Source organism: Mus pahari, chromosome 2 (genome assembly GCF_900095145.1).
Source record: "Mus pahari chromosome 2, PAHARI_EIJ_v1.1, whole genome shotgun sequence".
Lineage (NCBI taxonomy): Eukaryota > Metazoa > Chordata > Mammalia > Rodentia > Muridae > Mus > Mus pahari.
This window is the reverse complement of record NC_034591.1, coordinates 44,096,959-44,119,166: the sequence shown is the minus strand read 5'-3', so window position 1 is coordinate 44,119,166 and position 22,208 is coordinate 44,096,959.

Sequence of the window (22,208 nt, the reverse complement as noted above, 5' to 3'; positions counted from 1 at the left end):
AAGTAAAATATTAAAAGTAGGGACTGTAGCGATAGCTCAGTTGTTAAGATCACATAACTGCTTTTTCAGAAGAACCTGAATCCAGTTCAGGTCATTTACGTGACTCTGGATGCCTGCTGCTTCTGGCTTCCTAAGGGCCCCTGCCCCCCACAGTTTTAATGAGAAATGAGAAAGGATTTCGATTTTTAATAAAGATTAAATTTTAGACAAAATTTTCTGTATGAAAAAACAAGCTTCCTTCTCTGGTGAGAGAATTGTCAGTCCATGTTTATCTTTGATTCAAAATAGTAACAAATCATAATTATAGAAGAGGACATTTTACACAGTTTTAAAGGTTACCTTTTAAAACAAAACTCTCACAGTGAACGTCTGTTAAGAGGTTAAGTGTAACCTATGGATAAAAACTCCTTCGGTGACGCTTTCTGGATGCAGCTTCTGACATTCCTAGGAGACAGTCTCTCGGGAAACTCTCCTATCCTTTGGCTCTTACAGTCTTTCTGTTCCCTCTTCTGCAGTGTTTCCTGAGCTTTAGGTGTAGGAGTTGTTTTACAGATGTGCCCACTTACACTGGTGACCACCACTCTGCATTTTGTTGGACAGGGGGATAACACTCCAGGTCTCCACCTTACATAAAGAGCTACAGTCAACTAAGGGATATTGAGAGCGAGAGAAATCAGTTTCCCCAGGGAAGAGCCCTCCCTCCAATCAATTATTTAGAACTAAAAGGTCAGCTCTTTTAACATATACACAAGTAACAACAAACAGACTGAGCAGGCTATAATTAGGAATATATGTGTGTGTGTATGTATGTGTATGTATATGTGTATATATATATATATATATATATATATATATATATATATATATATATAAACTATTAATGACAAAAAGGTTATAAATATGAAAGATAAAAAGGACTATATGGGAGGGTTTGAGGGAAGAAATGGTATAATTATAAACCCCAAATTAAAAGAAATAATAAAAATTTATTTTAAAGTTGGAATGACACCTCAGTCAGTAAAACTGCCTGTCTTGAAAGCATGAAGTCTTGAATAATAAATATCCCGAGGAACCCACAACAACAGAAGCCAAATACTAAACAGCTACCACAACAGAAACCTGGGCTCAATGGTGTGCTCCCGCAGTATCAGCACCGCAGTACAGATGGCGACAGAAGACCTCTGGGCTCACCTGCTAACCAGCGCATTGTGTGCAGCAAATGCTAGCTCGATGAGAGGTCCTTCCTCAAAACCCGCGATGCTTTCACAGTCTCCACGGTCAGGATTTCTCTTATTATTTCCTCTGAATTATGAGAGATTAGAGGAATCCAGCCCTGTCTTCCATGGTATTAGTGAGGACGGAGGACACAGAGCTAGAACTCTGTTCCCCTGTTGTTCTGGGATCCATGTCCAGGTTTTTCCTGTAACAGCTCTACCATGCCTGTGGTTAACTGCCAAGGAACTTCACCTTCTTCTGAGTCTCAGCCTTCTGTCAGGCTACAGTGAGCACAGGCCTCTACAGCACAGGCCACTACAGCACCTTCCAGAGTCTCTGGGGTTCCACTGGGAGTTGCGAACGCAGTTCTGGTCCTCGCTTCGCTTCCCCTAGAGTACCTATGGAAGGGCCAGGAAAGAGAAGTCCTCAGGGAGGGAGATTTAGGCACTGCACTTTACTATGAAGACCCCTGTACCCCCTGCTCTCCCACACCCCAACCCCGCTCCCACCCCCACCCCCTGCCCCTGCCCCCGCCCCTGCCCCAAGCAATCCTTGACGAAGAGACAGTCCTTAATTGTTCCAAACTGTTTTATTTGATTGTGGATGTGAACGCATACACCTTACTCAGGGTGAACCTTATTGGAGAAGGAATGCCCAGAAAGGAAAGCTCACACTGGCTGAACACTGGGGGCCTATCTAGATACCTTATTGTCATGGTTTGTACACTCTTGGACCAGGGAATGGCACCATTTGGTGGTGTGGCCTTGTTGGAATAGGTGTGACCTGGTTGGAATAGGTGTGTCACTGTGGGTGTGGGCTTAAGACCCTCACCCTAGTTGCCTGGGAAGTTAGTCTTCCACTAGCAGCCTTTGGATAAAGATGTAGAACTCCCAGCTCTGTCTGTACCATGCCTGCCTGGATACTGCCATGCTCCTGCCTTGATGATAACGGACTGAACCTCTGAATCTGTAAGACAGCCCCAATTAAATGATGTTTTTGTAAGACTTGCCTTGGTCATGGTGTCTGTTCACAGCAGTAAAACCCTAACTAAGACACTTATCAGCATGGAGAACTCCAGGTTTCTATGCTACTTGACTGATTCCCACCGTCCTCTCACTGGGGTGTCATGGTTGCAAGTTCTAGAACAAGTAGAACTTGTCAGGGAGCTGGCTCCCCTCCTGCCACTTTCAATCCTGAGATTTCCCAGGTTCTGAGCCTGTTCAACTTTACCAGTTCTTCTGTCTGGTGGCACTGTCCACTTGCCTCATAAGTAGGTGTCACAGATTAGTACCGGCACCTCCGTGCTTGTATAAAAATATACACTCTCAAGAGTTTGGGGGAGACATTGGTTCTACAAGCACTGTCCCTCTTTGATCTTTCTTCCCTGGCTCTTGCCCCAAAGCATTTGATCCTTTACCTTCTCTTTCTCTCTGTCTGTCTCTGTCTCTGTCTCCCAGTATAACATCACGATTTTATTGTCTTTATAACAAAACCAGAACGTGATCATCTAGCCCCTTCTCTTCTTATCTCGTAGTTCAAAATGCATCTCTTTATAGCCAACATTTCTTAGATCTACAACTGAGCTCAACACACCTCAAGCCTTAGCACGACCACCCCGCCTCTCCTAGCCCTTCCCATCCTCCTTCCCCACGTCTCCTCCCCTTCCTCTCCTTTTCTCTTTACTTTTCATTTTGTAGACCATGGCCTTGGTCGGCCTTCCATGGCTACTTTGCTTCTAGTCACAATGTTACTTTTACTGGGAACAGAAGAGATTTTTTTGTTCTCCTTGTGCCATTTTGTGGGGTCGGTGATTGTCACAATTCTTGCCAAAAGTCAAGTGATTTTTTTTTCAAGAATTTTTTAACATGTTGACAGGAGCATGATCAGCATAGACAGGCCTCCTGTAGTTGTAAGTCATACCTTTGTGCAGATGTCAATCAGCCCACCAACAAGATTGCCCTTCCAGTTGCTCTGTTCAGCATTTTGCTTCGTCAAAAATTCCCTTTCTCTTTCCAGAAGGCTTACTTTGCCGTGCTCATGGGTTTTGTTTGTTTGTTTGTTTGTTTTGTTTTTGTTTTTGTCTCTTTATTTATTTATGTATATATGTATTTATTTATTTGTATTTATTTGTTTTTTTATGATGCCAGGATTTGAACCAAGTGTCTTGCATGAACTAGGCACATAAATACATGATCTAAGCAAAACTATGGATTCCACACAGTCCAGTAAATGAGAAGAAAACAAACAAGCAAGTCAAACCCATCATCATTTAAAAGCACCACTTCACTATCTTGCTGAAGAAATTTAAGTTAATTACAAGAAAAACATGGGACTGTCAGGGAAGATAATGATGGGACAATCAGAAGTTAATGATTAAGAAAGGGAAGGAATGTAGCTAGTTATTCCAGATAAATCGGCAGGCCAAAACCAAGACTCAATTAACTCCCTCCCATTTCCTCCTTAAATGTGCCTGCAGATTAAACTATATCACATGAAAGGAGAAAAAAAAACCCAAATATACAATAACTTCCCCTACTGTGAAAGAAGTCAACGTGGTTGAGAAAGTTTGAGGAATAAAAAAGTTAATAAGTAATTACTAACTTGAAAAGCAGTCATATAATTTTAAAATGTGTTTTCAAAAAAGCATTATGAAAGCTTGAATATCACAAGATGAAGCAAAACATCTCTAACAAAAGCAATCAGATGATGTACTCCATAAACGCTGTCATTTAGAAATAAAACAAGTACAGACTGCCCAGTGACAGCACTGGCCTGGCCATCCGTTGTGCAAATGACAAGGTCTAAGTCACTTATCAAAAGAAGTATTTTGGATTCAAATTCAGACTTAAATAAAATCATTGCACTCATAAACAGAAACCTAAGCTATCCATGAATAAGAAAAACAGCAAATTAAATCTACCATTCCATTGGATCTTAAAGCAAAACAACAGAAACAGCTAATACTTGCCTGCATGTATATTCTCAAGTGTATTGCCTAAACATTTATTTCTCACACAAACTCTAGGAGTCAAATACCATTACTATTCTGAATTTTGAAGGACTCAGGAAGGCCAGGCACTTTGACCAAGGACACATAAATAGTGAGTGGGTCCAGCGTCTGAAGCCAAGTAGCTTTCCGCTGCAGAGTATACGAGTTTTGGCTCACTACTATTTGTAGGGGTGGGGGAAACTCAAACAAATGAGATAAACACATAGAGAAAGTCAATAATGATTGGAGAGAATTAATACATATATCAACAAGTGTTATCAATCTCATGTTATGCACTCCTATACCAAAATTGTCTAAGTAGCAGGAAAAAAAAAAAAAAAAGGCCCACATAAATGTGGAGAAAATAAAAAGACCCAAACATGGTCACTGTGTGGCTTACCAGGTACAGGTGCTTACTGTCTACAAGGAAACCAGATTGCTCTAGTTTGATGGGCAGAACCAACATAAAGGTGAAGGAGAAAACCAACTTTACAAAATTGTCTTCAGATCTCCACATGCGTACCATGGCACATCCCTCACGTGCATGCACCATACAGTGTGTGTGATCACACACACACACACACACACACACACACACTCAATGATAAAAAATAAACCGAAGATACAAAACAGTGATTTTAAAAAGTTACCCAAAGTGACTGACAGCTAGACCAACACTTCAAGAAAGATGAAAATGAGACAGGATGAAGAAAACCATGAAAACAATCCTTCTGAAATGATAAAAATGTAACTTGTTTATAAACGGAAGGTTTGTGAAATATAGAAGCTTATGAAATGATGAAATTTTATGAAATTTTATATGTTTATAACATTTTATCTGATTTTAAATATAGAAAACAACTAAGCAAATGTTCAACTTGAAAGTTTGTAGTGTGTGGAAAATAATCTTCACCACGTTAAAAAAAGGTGGAAAAATTATAACAAAACTAAAGCAAGTCTACCTCTTTAATGTGGATTTCCAGAGAACCCCATTCTCTGCACATCATCAAGATGCAGTCCTAGTATTTGTCTTCTAGAGGGATTATTGTGAATTCTCTACCATTCTCTTAAAATACTACATTAATTTTTGGCCAAATATCTTTAAAGAAATATATAAAGAAATCATCCCGATTAATTTGTTTCATCTGTTAAAAACACATTTTTTTCTACTTTACAAACTACAATATTTTCCAAATATTTTAGAATTATATTTTACCATTGTAGGGGGGGGGAATAGGGAGCCCTTAATTAAAATCTGAGTTGTTCCTTTTGATGTACTAAGGAAAAAATTTTACTCAAAAATAATAGTTTTGTATATTAAAAAATAATTTAAAGATACAGATGAAGATTAACATATAATTTGTATTTTAATAAACAACATTTCTTGTAGACATGGTGATAGAACCATGAATTACTGAAGAATACCTTAAAGTAATATTAAAAGAATCACCAAACAAAAGGTAGTGCACACCTTTAATCCCAGTTCTCCAGAAGCATAGTTGGGCTGATCTTTTGAATTCATGGTTATCCTGATTCCATGCTAGAGTGAGTTCCAGGATAGCCAGGGCTACACAGAGGAACCCTGACTCGAATCCAAAGCACACCAAACTAGAGTCATCATGTGTGAAGAGAACTATAAAACAAGAGCTCCTACAGAGCAAGAGTCTGGTAGTATTTTGTGATTCTTCCATAGCACCAGACTTGGCACACAGTAAAACCTTAATGCACTCACTGACTGGATATATTAGAGAAAAAAGAAAGTTCCCTGGCAGAAGTGGAAATGGGGAAGATAGGAAGATGGAAATGTGTCAGTGTTTGCAGTCCCTTGGTGGAGTTTCCTGAGGGTCTAGAAACTGCAATAACACTCCATTTGTAACGAAGACCTCTAGTGTGCGTGTGCTGCTTTCTTTACAAAATCGATTTCACATTTACAGAATTTAGATTCTGAAGTAAGGTGATTAAGATGTGCAAATGACTGTCAGTTAATAATGTAGTCATGTCATGACAAGCTGTTTGTAAGTTGATTGTGAATTTGGTGTGTTTGTGTGTGTGTGTGTGCGCACGCGCATGTGTGTGTGACGATACCCAATGTTGGCTGGGTAAGAAGGTGGAAAGGAACCGAATCACAAAACAAGTCACTAGATATGCACTCACTGATAAGCGGATATTAGCCCAGAAACTTAGAATACCCAAGATACAATTTGCAAAACACAAGAAAACCAAGAAGAATGAAGACCAACATGTGGATACTTCATTTCTCCTTAGAATAGGGAACAAAATACCCATGAAAGGAGTTACAGAGACAAAGTTTGGAGCTAAGATGAAAGGATGGACTATCCAGAGACTACCCCACACGGGGATCCATCCCATCATCAGCCACCAAACCCAGACACTATTGCATATACCAGCAAGATTCTGCTGAAGGGACCCTGATATAGCGGCCTCTTGTGAGATTATGCCAGTGCCTAGCAAACACAGAAGTGGATGCTCACAGTCAGCTTTAGGATGGAACACAGGGCCCCCAATGGAGGAGCTAGAGAAAGTACCCAAGGAGCTGAAGGTGTCTGCAACCCTATAGGTGGAACAATATGAACTAACCAGTACCCCCTGAGCTCATGTCTCTAGCTGCTTATGTAGCAGAAGATGGCCTAGTCGACCATCATTGGGAAGAGAGGCCCCTTGGTCTTGCAAACTTTATATGTCCCAGTACAGGGGAACACCAGGGCCAAGAAGTGGGAGTGGGTGGGTAGGGGAGCAGGGGTTGGGGGAGGGTATAGGGAACTTTCGGGATAGCATTTGAAATGTAAATAAAGAAAATACCTAATAAAAAAATGAAAAAAGGTGGAAAGGATCTAGGGGGAGTTGAGGGAGGGAAATATGATCAACACATACTATATTAATGTATTTTCAATAAAAATAATGTTGGAACACTTCACCCAATGAGCGCCAGAGCTTAACACACAGAGAACACTGGCTTCCTCCTTAGGATCACACAGCTAGCTGTGAGCTTGGCTCACTGCCCTTCTCCCTTGTAAAGAGAAACTCACCTATCAAGTGCAACACCAGCCCCAAAGATCAAAATGGAAAAAAGACAAAAAGTCTGCCTTGCTTTAAATGCTTTCTTTGTCTCTTGCTTTTTCTCTCCTCTGTTACAGAAGGTACAACCAAAGCAACCTAGGGACACATATGTCTTTTGATGCTCACAGTTTGAATCACCCATGCCAGGGAAGACATTGTATCTGTAGTCAGAATACAAGGTGTGTGTGTGTGTGTGGGGGGGGGGAAATGCTGGTTGCTCAGTCCTCGCTCTGTTCTTCCTCCCCAGGCTTTCTGTAGGCCTTGTTTCCTGGCTATAGATGGTGCCACCCAAATTCAGAATGGGTCTTTTCTTTTCAGTTAAAATTCTCTGGAAATACTCTCAATGATGCTCTCAGAGGTATCTCCTACGTAATTTCAACTCCCGTCCAGCAGACAATGAACTATCAAAAAAAAGCTTATCACTTTCATGCCATAGAAAAACTGTAATCAAACCATTGTAATATAACTACATCACAGTAAGCAAAGGACTGCCTTTACAGACATTTCCAACATACCACTTGGGCCTCACATATCCGAGGTGCAACTAACTGATAGAATGATGTATTATAGTCACCAGAGTTTATGGTAGGGTTCATCCTCAGTTATGTGCATTATAATGACTTGGATAAATGTACAATGAGATGTATCCATCATTATACCAGTATGTAGAGCTATGTCACTATACTAAGAATTCTGTATATTTGCCCATAACACATTTGCTTTTTAAATACCACTGTTCACTAAAATGTCAAGAATCCATACATGGTAGTCAGCTATATGTTACTGCAACAACTGCCAAAAGAGACAACTTCAAAATGCAATGAAGTTTGGACTCACAAGTTCAGGTGTTTTAGTCTATTGTGTATCCCATTGATTTGAGCCTGCAGCATCACGTCACAGAAAGAGAACATGGCAGAGCATAAACAATTATCTCACATGAGTTATGGAGCAAGAGAGAAGGAGGTGAGGGGCTGTGGTCCCACTCTGCCCTTTGCGCACTACTCATTAGGTGCTTCTTCTTAAAAGTTTCCATTACCTCCAAGTAACACCAAGCTGGGTTCACCCTCTACAGATGAGATTTATAAAACAGTACAGATCTAAACTACATTGCCAATGAAAAGCAAAAGTAGAGAAAAATATGCCTAGCTACATGTGGTAAGATACCTGTAATCCCAGTATTAGACAGCAGGAGCACTGTTGGAAGTTTGAGAAGAGTTGGGGTTAAACAGTTACACTCAAGGCCATACAGAATGAAACCATATTTCAAGACAGCACCCCCAATTACCTAACCAAACAAAATCAGAAGTACCTATATTAATACCATGTATAAAAAAATAAAAGTTAAAGGACAAAATCTGTTACTAATGAAATACAAATAAATTTATATAAGTATCATTCAAAAAACATTAAGCTAAAAAGTATAGAATTGAAGTTAGACAAGATACTATTTTTAAAAGTATTAGCTCACCTTACTTTAAATTTAGATGTATTAAATAAGACTTCAAAATACACAAGAATTAAAACACCCAATGATTAATATATCTTCAAAAGAAATTGAGAAACCTAAAACAAAAAGAGATGTTTACATTTTCACTAGTTGCTGAAACAAGCAAAAAAAAAAATCACAGCAGTAAACACATTTAAAATATTTACTCTTTACTTTTTAATTCACACAGGGTAATTTAAAATGTAGCCTAATTGTCCTGAGTTTGCATGCCAGTGTGTTATTCTGCTTTCAGAAAACTTGACTAACTACAAAGACTTTCTCTTTGCAAGTATGTACTGGACACAAGTAACAAGATTCAAACAAGACACTGACATTTCAGCCATAGTTCTCGTAAAGTTAAGTAGAGTTTAACACAGTTTATAAATAAATCAATGTTTCTTCATACCTCCTAAACAGTTTGGTATTCTAGAGGTAAAGGCTCATTACTAGAGCCAAACTTGGTCTTAATGAGTCAAGTTTTTATATTCATTGTAACATTGGGTCTCTAATATCTTTATATTTATATTCATTTTTGTACATAGAAGAACTATGAACCAGGACATACTATTATCTATTTATACTCAATGGCCAACATTCTTGCTATTTATCTGTTTACTTATGAGATGAAAGAGTGACACTGTAGTCATGTACATGAGGTCCTTCTGTGAGAACACATCCTTGGGCTTTTTCACTTCATCACTCATGATTTTATTTTACCAGCTCTGGTTTAAGGACATCCATGTACTTTACCTCTCTGGACTTCAGCTCTGTGCTCTCCTTGCTGATCACCTAGTGTTTGAACATTTTCCTTAATTTCTCCAAACCTAAACCACCTCACACATAGAACAAAAATCACAGACTCTCACTGATTGCATGGCTTGAATATTAAGTGAGATATCCCATAGAGAAAGCTCTAAGAATGTCTACTAATATTCCTCTTATCTGAATCTATTCCTACTCTCTGAGTTTGATGTTTCACTAATCACTACCAAGGAAAAGATTAGATAAGGGGACTAAGAATTCCAACCTCTATGATATGTTAAGTTGTTTTTCCTGTGTCAGACACCACCTTTTAAAATCCTCCATGTTCTTGTTGTGGTCTCTGTCTGGGTGACTTGAACTTCCACCTCATAAGCCAAGGAACCTGTATTGTTATTTTCTTTCTAGGGCAGTGGTAAGATGGTATTTTGTGTTCCCCGAACACTAGATCACTATTATTATCATGGAGACTGTGGCTGATAATGATAATAAAACAATCTCAGATTTCACGGATAATGTTGGCATTTCTCGAGCTGTCTGGCTGTTTCTGATGTTTCCTCAGCCTGGTCTGAATCAGATCTCTAAGCCTTCTCTTAGCTGATAATGTCTCTCCTAACTCATTTGCTTTCACTCATTTTCCCCTCCGGATTTTAAATGATGAACAAGTTCTACAGAGGCTCGTCTCAGAACTGATTTAGTTTAGATTCAGTGGCAGTCTTGCAGGATCATGGCGAGACTGCTAAGTTTAATGTCACAATCATCTCGGCTCCTACAGAGTATTCATTTCATTGTCAGCTGGTGGGGACAGGCAATTGCTGTGGTGGAAGGCTGATTCCCTTCAGTAATGAAGCAAGGCACAGGGACATTTTCATTTTTGAATTCCAAGCGAGTACACATTGTCATTTCAGATGCTATTCCAAGAGCTATCATTTGCTGGAGTACATCTGGTACCACGTTTATTTACAGCTTTCTAATTCTTCTTTAAATTTTAGAGAATATGGGAAGAAACTTAGATTATTGATTTGGGGGCATGTAGAGATCCGCTCGCAAGATAGGACCAACTTATAGTCTCCAAGGGGAAAAAATGCTCATTTTCTCATTTTGTGCTGATACTGAATACAGCGTTCAAAAGGATAATTGAAAATAAGTAATGGATACTCAGCCAGAGGGTTTATTTGATAGCAAAGAGACATCTAAGTCCCAGGGAGAGAAAATCAAGTTGCAGAAGCAGAGTGTCCCCATACAGTAATAAAGGGGCCTGTGGCAATTCTTACCTTCATATTGAAACCCCTCTTACCCTGCACAGGATGGAAGTGAGCCATATTTTCACGTTTTCTAAGATAAGAAATGAAAATGGAAAGCTTCTATAGGATACTGGTAATAATACGGCCCTGAGAAGAAGCCAGAAGCAAAGAAAAATTGTAAAACAATGTTGGAAAATGATTCGACATAATGAACCAGGCAGCAAATCAGAAACGTTAAAGTTCAGAAATTCACTACTTGAATTGAGAAGAGATAGAGTTGCTTAAGGCTCCTGACAAATTTCACTGGAGAGCATGTGAACCACAGCTTTACAGACTGACCTTCAGTCTTCACAATGATAGAGAACCAACTTCTACCTCTTCTGGAATAGTGTGCAGGCAAGTTGTCCCCAAGGTACCTGTTTTTGTCTGGTAAGACACGCTCTTAGTGAAAGAACCACTGGGAAGTGCCATCCATGCTTTTAGTTGTCTATAACAATAACTAAAACAAATATGAGGCCAGAGTGAGATTAGAATTTAAATGTTAGACACACTACCAAACAGAAATAATGCAAGCAAAAAAGCAAGAAAGGAGGGACAAATGTAACAAGTATGGAATAGTCATTCAAACATGAAATAGACATGATATCTAAACAGACGGAAAGACCTTCAGTATTCTCAGAGAGGATAAATTAATATCATAAGAATGCTAACTCTACTCAAGGTCATACACGACTACAAGGATACACATTAAAACCTAATGTATTCAAAGGTAAAAATTGTGAATCACATAGAAATTGACTAACAGACCAAAGAAGCACAGTAGACATGTGTAGGTACAGTCATTTCTGCTCTGTTAATCACTTGGGAAAAGATATTGGAAAAAATAGAACTTGGGGCTGGAGAGTTTGCTCACCGTTCTTGGTGCTTGTTTAGAGGAGCGGACTTTGATTCTCAGCACTCATGTGAGGCTATTTACTCATATCCTCAGCACCAAGGGGTCCCAGGCCCTCCTTTGGCTTCTGTGGACACTGACACACAAGAGCACATACTCACACATCCATGCACATCCATAAAATAAATCTCTTTTCATAAGAAAAGGATAAAATTGTATGCAAGAATAGCACCTCATACTCCTTGGAATAGTACAAAATGAATAAATTATGTGTCTCTCTATATGAAATAAGTAAATACCTCTACAAGTTGGAAACTGAAAAATTTTCATAAGTGTGATTTGTTAAAAGAAAACCTGATAAATTGACAGCCAATTTTGCAAGCCAAATAAATATGAGTTAGTTTAAGAGGAAAATAACTGTGATGAGGAAAAGAAAAATACTTTTGTTTTTCTCTATAGTAACTTTTCTCTTTCTAATTTAAGGTTAAATGGTTTTGAATTAAGAAGTTGGATAACAGTATCTATAAAGTTGCTTTACTAACAATACTATACAATTCTACTATGCTTAGTCTAGTTATATGTTCATGATCCTACAGTTTAGATCCTGAATTTATTCAAAAGGCCCATCAATTAATGTGGTATTCCACAGGCGGATGCTAAGGAGTAGTGGTGGACACTTTATGATGCGGTGGCGATAGTGGTTTGCCTTGAGAAGGGATCAACAAGCTCTTTGACCTCTCGGTCTTTGGTTGCACTTCGGTTGCCCGTCTTTCAGTGTCATCTCTCTCTGCACACGCTCTCGCCCCTGCGACAGGATGTGCCATGACATCCTCAGTAATGTCAAGTCTCTGATGGCTCTAGATCCTTTCTCCAGAACTGTGAATCAAACATCTTCACTAAACAACATAGGCCATGGCCACTGCACATCGTGGTCCACCGTAATGAGACGGTAAGAGTTTGTGTACCAACTAATGTTGGCTGTGGGTCTCTGTGTCTGTTTTGGTCAGCTGCTGTGTCCTCTCAGAGGACAGTTAACCTAGGATCCTGTCTGCACGCATAGCAGAGTATCACTAATAATGTCAGGGATTGGTTCTTGCCCATGGGATTGATCTCAATTTGGACCAGTCATCGGTAGACCATTCTCTCCATCTCTGCTCTAATTTTGTACCTGCACATCTTGTAGGCAGGACACATTTTAGGTCAAAGGTTGTTGCTCTTATTCCTCCACTGGGAGTCCTGCCTGGCTACAGGAAGTGGCCATTTGTGGAAGAGTTTGTGGAAGGATTGAGGGACTGGAAGACGATAGAGACTCTATAGGAAGACCAAGAGAGTCAACTAAACTGGACCCTGGGGGTGTTCCAGAGACTGAACCACCAACCAAAGAGCCTCAGCTCCTTATGCCACACACATGAAGTAGAGGAACGGGCTGTCCCTGAGTCTGTTGCATTGGGCTGCCTTGTCTTGCCTCAGTGAGAGATGATCCTCCTAATCCTGCAGTGATTGAAGTGCTCAGGGCCACGAAGAGAGGGGTGATGCCTAAAGCGGGGAGGGGGACTTCCCCCTCTCATAAGAGAAGGGGAACGAGAGAGATGGGGGAGGGCTAAGCAGGGAGGGGATACTGGAATGTAAAGTGAATAAATAAATTAATTAACTAAAAGAAAGAGTTTGTGTACCAATTGTTGACTACACTCACTCACTTTGAATGTAAGATGTAGAGAAATCGACCTTGATGGATCAGAAAACACTCTCCCCGATGGCTAGCTTACAAAGTGACAGAGGTGCTATGTAGGCAGTTGGAGGAGTAAAAAAAGACAGCGAAGGTTTTACCCAGCACCGAGCCCTGCATTGTTTTAATACTGGCTTGCTGGTAACAGTGGTGTGGTGTTTATGAGGTTAACCAAGCATGTGCCAATTTCCTGTCCCACCGGAAGGATTTCATGCCTGATACTGTAAACCTGGCCAAATGTTCTGGACTGGGGAGATGGTAAGCCCTACAGGTAAACCTACCGTTGTCGTTTTTTTGCTAAGTAGTTATACTCTCAACTTGCCATCTAAGTATTGATGTGTCGTCTCACATTTGTATTGCTTTCAGCTTTGGTCAGCGAGGCCTCTTGTTTTACTATGGGAGAAACTGATAGTGAGTCAATATACCTAGCATGAATAACACCGAGTGATCAGTTGTAGGTGACTCATCCATACTACCCTAACCCTATCTAAAGCTCAGGAAATGATGTAGGAGGGAACAGGAAAAAAAAAATGTAATAGCTAGGGGGCAGGGAGGAAAGCTGGGAAATAAATCCAAACGTCCAGATAGGATGGGACTGTTGGATTCGTCAACAGCTGTGGTCACCTGCACAAGACCTACACAAGATCAAGCCGATGAGAATTTCAGCATTTGCTGGGAAGGGATGTCATGGGCCTCTCACCCTTGGCAGAGGTGCTAATGGCCATTGGTGACTGCCAAGGGAGAGAGTTACTGCCCTGATGATGTGGCTACTGGTGGGGAGCCCATTCACTGGTGAATGGTCCCACATCCTTGTGCGAATGAATAACACTAATTGGACTCAGAGGTTATCGATTTAAAACAAAAAGGAAGGTATGAATTTGGGAGGGATATGGGCAGTTAGGTACTAGGGGTTGTGGGAGGGAGGGAGGGAGGTAGTAGCGGATTCATATAGTTAAAATCCATGTAAATGCATGAAATTTTCAAAAATAAATGGAAAATATTAAAGAAATTTTTTCTTTCATTGTGATTTTAGAAAACTGTCATGTAAATATATATGAAATATTACAGATTAATTTTATTATGATTTTATTTATTTATAGTTATATAAGCATATGTTTGAATATATATAATTGTTCATTTATGTATTCATTATATATACTCATGTATATATTAAATACTACCTATACATAAAAGATTATATATTCATTTTATCATGACTTTTTAGAAGCTAATACACATGCACAGATCAAAGAAAGATGCAAACATGCAAAGAAAGATGCAAAACTCAACGTTATAGAATTCTCCTTTTCAGATAAAAGTAAGCACAGCTTGGTGGAAATGCGGGCAGACAGATCTGTGTGAGGTTGAGACTAGTCAGGGTTACACAGTAAGATCCTGTCTCAAATAAAATTAAACTTAAATAAAAAGAGATACAATGGCATTTGCAAAAGAATATATATGCCTACCAACAGTTTTAGTAGTTTATTCACTTCTGGGATCCTACATGGGAAATGGGAAAATTCATAATGAGTTGATTATGACTCTCCTTCCTCCTCCAGGATGCCTGAGGTAAGATTGTCGTGAACCTCGAAAACATTGCCTGAAGCAGTATGAGGAGGTAGACAGAGGCCTTATAGCAATACTTACATGGAAGGCACACGCCTTTTGTCTGCTTTAATGGTTATAAGTAATCTGAAATTTAAGGATTTTGTTCTGCTACTTTGATTAAAGAGTAGCATTCAGCTATGTAACCCGAAGAGGCCTATGTGATTAATGATGTACTTAATTAAGATACCTCCCAAACTCAGTTGCTCAGTGATCGTCGGACTGGCATTTGATGATACAACACAGAGACAAAATGAACCCACTGCACAATATCTGAAAACTACACCTGAGGTTGAGGGCCTTAGGCATAGAGATGTTCTTAGTGTTATTGTTTTGAATTCTTCGTTGATCTCTAATAAATCTGAGCACAAGGAAGATCATTGTTTCATAAGTCAGGCCTTTGCACTGCAGAGATAAGATAATAAGTTCTGTAAGCAGCAGCACATCCAATTTTCTTAGGAAGGATGCTGACACATCATGAGTGGTTGACTCCTGTACACACCTCTACAATAGGTTAGGACCCAGCAGAGAAAGCAAAACGCTTCCGTGGAACTTGGAGTTCCCCAGTGGAAATCTGCAGCTTCTCCAAGGCTGAGTTTATTTGAAGGACAGAATTTCAAAAGCTAAGCATGTGCTTTATAGACTCTTTTTGTCAAATCCTTGTGATCTGAGGGTGTTATGTCAAGAGCTCTGTAGGGATCCATTTGGGACAGAAGGCCTTGGAAAGTATTGCAAAGCAAGCATTTGATGGTTGAAAAGAAACCTGATCTTTTAGACTTAGATTTGCAAATAATGCTGGGGGCGGAGGGTGAAAGTTGACATCATTACAACAGAATCAATTGACATGAGGGTGAAAGTTGACATCATTTTCAACAGAAGTTGTTTCAATGCATTGAGGTTTGCAGTATGGGCTGGCCTGGAGCTGGATAGCGCAATGCTGACTTAAAACCTGTAGTTCTCCAGTCTCAGCTTTCTAAATGATGACATTGTAAGCATGCCACTATCTTCAGTTTGAGATTAGGGTCTTAACAGATATAATTGATATATAAATAAATCACTGTACAAAGAATATTAACTCTAGATGTCTCAGAAAAAGAGATTCATTGTTCTGAGTGCTATTTGATTGTAAAACTACCTTGTGTGCTTTGTACCTAAAAAAAAAAAATATTTTTCCTGCCTATGAAATTGTGATTCATATTGGGAAAAAAATGCAATCATTCCTTCTGACATAATTTTTACTGTAAATTAAAAATTAGTCTTTTGCTTGCCTAGCAAACATCAGATCCATAGAGCTTGTTGCATTAAATTTGTATTTTCTTTACCATGCAGATCCAACTCTGGACATTTGGGGACCCTACCAAAGCAGAGATGCTGTCTGTATGAGATCATCCCGAGGCTCCTAGATACAGCTAGTAAGAAAATGCCTCCTTATCAGGAAAGCCAAGGACACAACACAATAAAACAAGATAGCAGAACGTGGGTTTGAGAACAGGAGGTTTGTCAATCTCTTGAGGATTCGGGTCCCTGATCCTGAAGAAGTAAGGCTTTGTTACCGTCTGAACACATTGGTATTTTATTGACTTTATCACAACTAAACTGGTAAATTGACTCAAATCCATTTGACTGACAAAGGTTTTTAATGTGTTTTAATATTAGGGAGGACAAGTAGCTGGCAAGGTTATCAGAGCTCCCTCTTCCCAGGAGGCAATTACTTAAATGAAAGACATAGGTTTAATTAAGCACTCAATTGGTTATGCAATTATAATTGGGATAAATATTCAAAAGGAGATTACTATGTGCAATGGATGGTCCAGGGGAAGTGTGGTTCTGAAAAGTTTAACTTCCCGAGGTCATGAAGTTCAATCAACCCAGTAAATGTTTGAAGCCAGGTGCAGTCCTACGGACTCCTCTCATTTTTTTGCCCCCAACTACACAAATCTGGTAGTAGCACAGAGCACCATGTGAGGGGAAAAAAAAAAAAAAAACGAGAAAGAGGGTGCACTGGATTTCCTATAGAGACAATACCCAATCACTACAGTCTGCAATGCCTGTGATACAACCAGCATGAATGCCTTTCCTTACATTTCAACAGAAGCCTAGCAGAGACCTCACTAGCTTAGAACCACACTGTGAGGCTTAGTGTCTCACCTGGGGTCCCTGAGGAAGAGTCTGCTTGCCTTTGTCACCAAGTAGTGGGCGTCCAATTTTTTTCTTTAGCTCATTTTTCTTCTCTCACTTCATGGCACTGGTCAATGAGTCTTTCTTCATGGCTCACCACTCTGACCTGCTCTCCCGATTCTGTGTTCAATTTTCTGTTTATTATTGTCACATTTTATTGTATTATTAGTGTTTGTGCTGTTGCGTGTGTGCATGTGCATGTGTGTCTGTGTAGATGTATAGACATGTATGTGAGCATGTGTGTGCACAGGCATGTTTGTACCTGAATGTGTCTACATGTATTCGTGTGTGTGTGTGTGTGTGTGTGTGTGTGTGTGCATGTGTGTAATTCCCCTCCTGGCATGCAGGTCAGAAGACAACTTGAGGAAGTCACTGCTCTCCTTTTACCATTCGAGTCCTGAGGACTGAACTCAGGTTACCAAACTTGGTAGCAGCATAATATATTGATAATATATATGCATACATACACATCAGGTATATATACCTAAATATATAAATACAAACTATTCAGTCTGGATAATGATACCAGTATGTAAATACTCTATGGCTAACTATGGTATAACCAGTTGGGAGGCTCTTCCTTGAGGAACACCATTTCTCCTGCTGTCTGACTTCCTCCAGATGCCCTTAGTTCTTTGTCTAGGGTTGAGGGTTGAGGCACGGTGAGTTTTTCCTTCTTCATGTCCCCTCTGCCTCTAACAATCCTTCTGTTCATGATGTATTCTAAGAGTGAGATGAAAGAATTGTTTTGTAGATGTATTAGTTATCCACAGAGCCATCTCTCTGCTCCTACATACTTATTTCCATTTGTAATGGCACTTTTGATGTTACTCAGCTAAACTGGATAATTCATACAGATCTTTTCCACTTTTAAGGGAAACTGACTAGGTACATTATTTCCATCCTCAGTTTTACTCTCCCTATGCTATGTGTGGTACCATATGCACTAGTTCCAGAGTTACGAACATGAGCATCTTTGGAGATCAAAGATCTCTCTGTAGAATACTAACCACAGGAAGGTATTTGCCAAGCCACCAAGGTAAAGGAGTCTTGGAAGCATTTGGTGAGAAGAAGGCTGACAGGAGAGCAGCCCCTGAGGGATATGGGGCAAGGATTCCAAGTATGGCTACGCAGGAATAAAGTTTGATTGGTTTTATTCTAGGTTTCAGCTGTTCTACTTGGGAGGTAATGAGATAAATATAGTCAGTACTTGTTAGGATGAAGTAGGTGAGCTGATAACAGCAGTGTGGTAATTCCATGTGTACTGGCATTGCAGCAGGTCAGAGAGATGGTGTGGGTGGACATTTGCTTCTCTGCTAAGGTGTAGATGGACGGTTGTTCTCCTTTGTGACTCACTAAACTATGTTCCTCCATTTCTCAGGCTGAATACCAAGCAGAGGGATTCTGAGCTGCATGCCCTTATTGGGAACCTGGGAGCCGGTGAAGCTGCAGGCATGGTCTGCAGAGAATCAGTGCTGGGGATACAGAATCCTCCTCTTGACTGCACAGTCTCTCTCATGTTTCAACGTAAAGATGAACAAGTTTTTTTTTTTTTTTTTTTTTTTTTTAAATCATCACATATTGTTATAGGGAAAAAAAACCATTTATTTCTCTCATTTTAACTCCTGACCAGGAAACTTTTAGTTTTATTATAGGCTCAGCCCTTAGAATTACCAACTATTAATCAAAATATAAATAAACACACAAAACCATTTCCATCTATAACATCTGGCCTGTCTGCATTTGTCTTTGCTTACCTTTTATTAATCTGGAGCATATTAAGTTACAGAAATCACACATCAGTGGATGGACACCAAGTGTGCATGCATCTAAAATATAATAAACTGTACCTTAAAATTAAAAGCATCCAAGTGAGTATTTATTTCCTCACTAGTTTCCTGAATTCAATTCTCAGATTGCATTGTCAATGCCACGAAAAGAAAAACCAAAGGAAAAAAATTCCAGGATCGTTTTCACGAAAGTGCTATGAAAGGCTGAAAAACACACCTAAGTGAAAGCAAACAGCGAACATCTCTTAACCACAATGAATGCTGAATGGAAAAAAGTAAAAAGATTAACACGCTCATAAAACTGCTCTTACCGCACAACAAGGAAACTTCTCTTCTCAGCAAGAAGAGACTATTACAGAAAAACCACATGGTTAAATGAAGAGAATAAGGGATGGCGTATTGTGCGGAGTCCCAGTAGATACATCTACAACACAGTTCTTCCACATAAGGCTCAGGGTCCATCACAAGCAGAAGGATTGTAAAAGACAGAGGGGCAGGAAGTTTGCTGTGAGGTTGTGTCTCCTAGGAAAGTCAAACAGGCTATGAAATCACCTCACGCTGGTTTCCTTAACTAGATCTGAACAATTAGAACATACACGTGCTAACACAAAGAAGGGAATGCTCACAGTGCCTCAACCCTAGGCAAAGAAGGAAGGGCAACTGGGGAAGTCAGACAGCAGGAGAAACGTGTTCCTCAAGGATGAGCCTCCCAACTGGTTATACAATAGCCATAGATTATTTATGTATTGGTATCATTTATAGACTGAGTAGGTTGTATTTATATATTTAGGTGTGCCTGGTGTGTGTATGTCCACATGTTATCAATATAGCATACGTTTATATATAAATATAATATAATTACATCAAATTTTTTAAAAAAAAGATAAAACAAAATAAGAAACAAAATATATTGCTCAGACCAAACAAAGAGTCCTGTTGGAAAAAGGGCAAAGGTCATTAATATGTAGTTCACAGAAGACTCACAAAACTTCCTTTCTCTAAGCAGTTAATGAAGAGTTGTAACCTTTAAAAGAAACAGTACATAGCCTGGCTGTGGTGGTACACACCTTTAATTCCAGCACTTGGGAGACAGAGGTCACCCTGGCCTGCAGACTGAGTTCCAACACAGCTAGGGCTACACAGAGAGACCTTGTTTCAAACAAACAAAGAAAAGAGACAACTCATAAAGTAACAGCTTTGTGATCTACACAGATTTTAAACCAAATGCCTCTTAATTTGCAACAGTTGGGAATCTGTAAATAAAGCAGTGAGAGAATCGTTTATTTCAGGTTTCCTTTTAAAGTCATTGGTAGAAGAAATATTTCTTCTTGTACGGGAAGTTCATGTTATAAGTGACCGAGAAACAATAGAAGGAAAGAGTCATCATTAAACTCTTAATGACTTCCTGGAATTAATCAATTAATCAATGACTGAGTATCACAGAAAGAGGTAATGTTGTACAGCATGTGCCTTTAGGTGCTGTAACACAACCACACCTGTGAAATATTCTGGGGGCTTGGGGGGGGGGGAAAGCCCTCATTTGGCTCAGGCTTTTAGAACCAACTGCAAATTTAAACGAGGTGGATTACTTATTAATCCAGACTTGAAGCAAGCCACAAGGCTACAGATGAGTCAAGGACAAAGTCCAAGTCCAGACCACAATGCAAACACATCTCAGCTTCCTTAGCAATTAAGTTGGAAAGAGAAAAAAAAATGGAGCAAAGTGCTTACAAGCTAACAGAAATTTAAGGAAGAAAGCAATGTGTCATAAAGGAAATTCTCTTGGATCTAAATGCAAAGAACTAGCTGGGGAAATAAATATTTTATAATTATTACATATTGGTAACTAAGTGTGAAAAGTAAAATATATTACATCTAATATTACTGAAAGATTGATTCTTTATTGCTTATTCTTTTAATGTCAAAATATTGTAACCTGAATGTTTTAAATATTTTAATTATTATTAATTATTACATGCGCTAATGAAAATGTGCATGTGTACATGAGTGTGGTTGCCCACAGAGACCCAGGGAAGGTGCCGGATGAAGTCTCAGATACTTCTGAGCCATCAATGTGGTCACTAGGAGCCAAACTTTGGTACATACTTTTAACCTATGAAATATTTTTCCAGTGGCCTAAATAGTTAATATGTCAATATTGTGGCTAAATGAATAATTTTTTCCATAATACACATGAAACATTACCAAATGAGCTCATATGACACCTGGGCTTTACTTCCAGTGTTGGGGAAGGGTAATTACAAAATAGAAATGGAAATTGGTTGATGATTATTCAGAGTTGTGAGAATGGGGATTCATCTCACTCTATGGTTTGAAATATTTCATACTGAAAATTTAAACTTATCAATAAAGATAACATTTTTCCTATTAAACAATTTACCAAATACTACATAATTCTGAATTTTGCATTAATGTTTTGAAATGTTATAATTCTTCTGGACAGATAGTGTATTATTCAAGTAAATTTTCAGTAAAGCATATACATTTTTGCTTTCTACATATGAACCTTATTCAGGGATGGCACCACACCATAAATTGAATCTATTGGCAGAGACTTTGAGCTTAATTATCAACACACACACACAATTACCTCTTATTCCATCTGGTAGAATTATGCTATAATTGGCATATCTAAGGGATTATTCATGACCTTTAACCTTAGATGCTATAAAAATTCTGAGATAACTCTCCTGGCTAAGCATCCTGGGCTTTGAGTCATTACTCCTGTGCCATAGCCTTGCCCTCACCTCTCACAATGTACTTTTTCATGGTCACACAGACAACTTGTTTGGGGAACATGGTAAAAATACCCACTTAAAGGAGAATTTCAGGAAGTGGTCTAGCATTTGAAAGTTTGCTGTGTTACAGTTGATGAAAGTAAAAAAAAAAAAAATCAATAAGTGCTTCTCCAGAAAATAATACCAATTCTTTAATACATCATCTTTCAAATTTTCCAATTTAAAGGATTTTTCTCCTGCCTTTCTCATGACCAGTCATTGATACACCTGAGAACATTGAAGTCAGACAAGTACATACCTTCCATAAACAGTGAGAGTGAGCACCACAACATAAACAGTGACCAGCTCTGCCTCTTCAATTGCTTCTACAGCACCTCTTTCTCTGTTATTCTTCTCCATCTTTACCTATCACCTCAAAAACTCCCTTAACTTTATAGCAGCATGAGCTTACATCTAAAACCTTAAATTCATAGAGTCACCTTGCTTT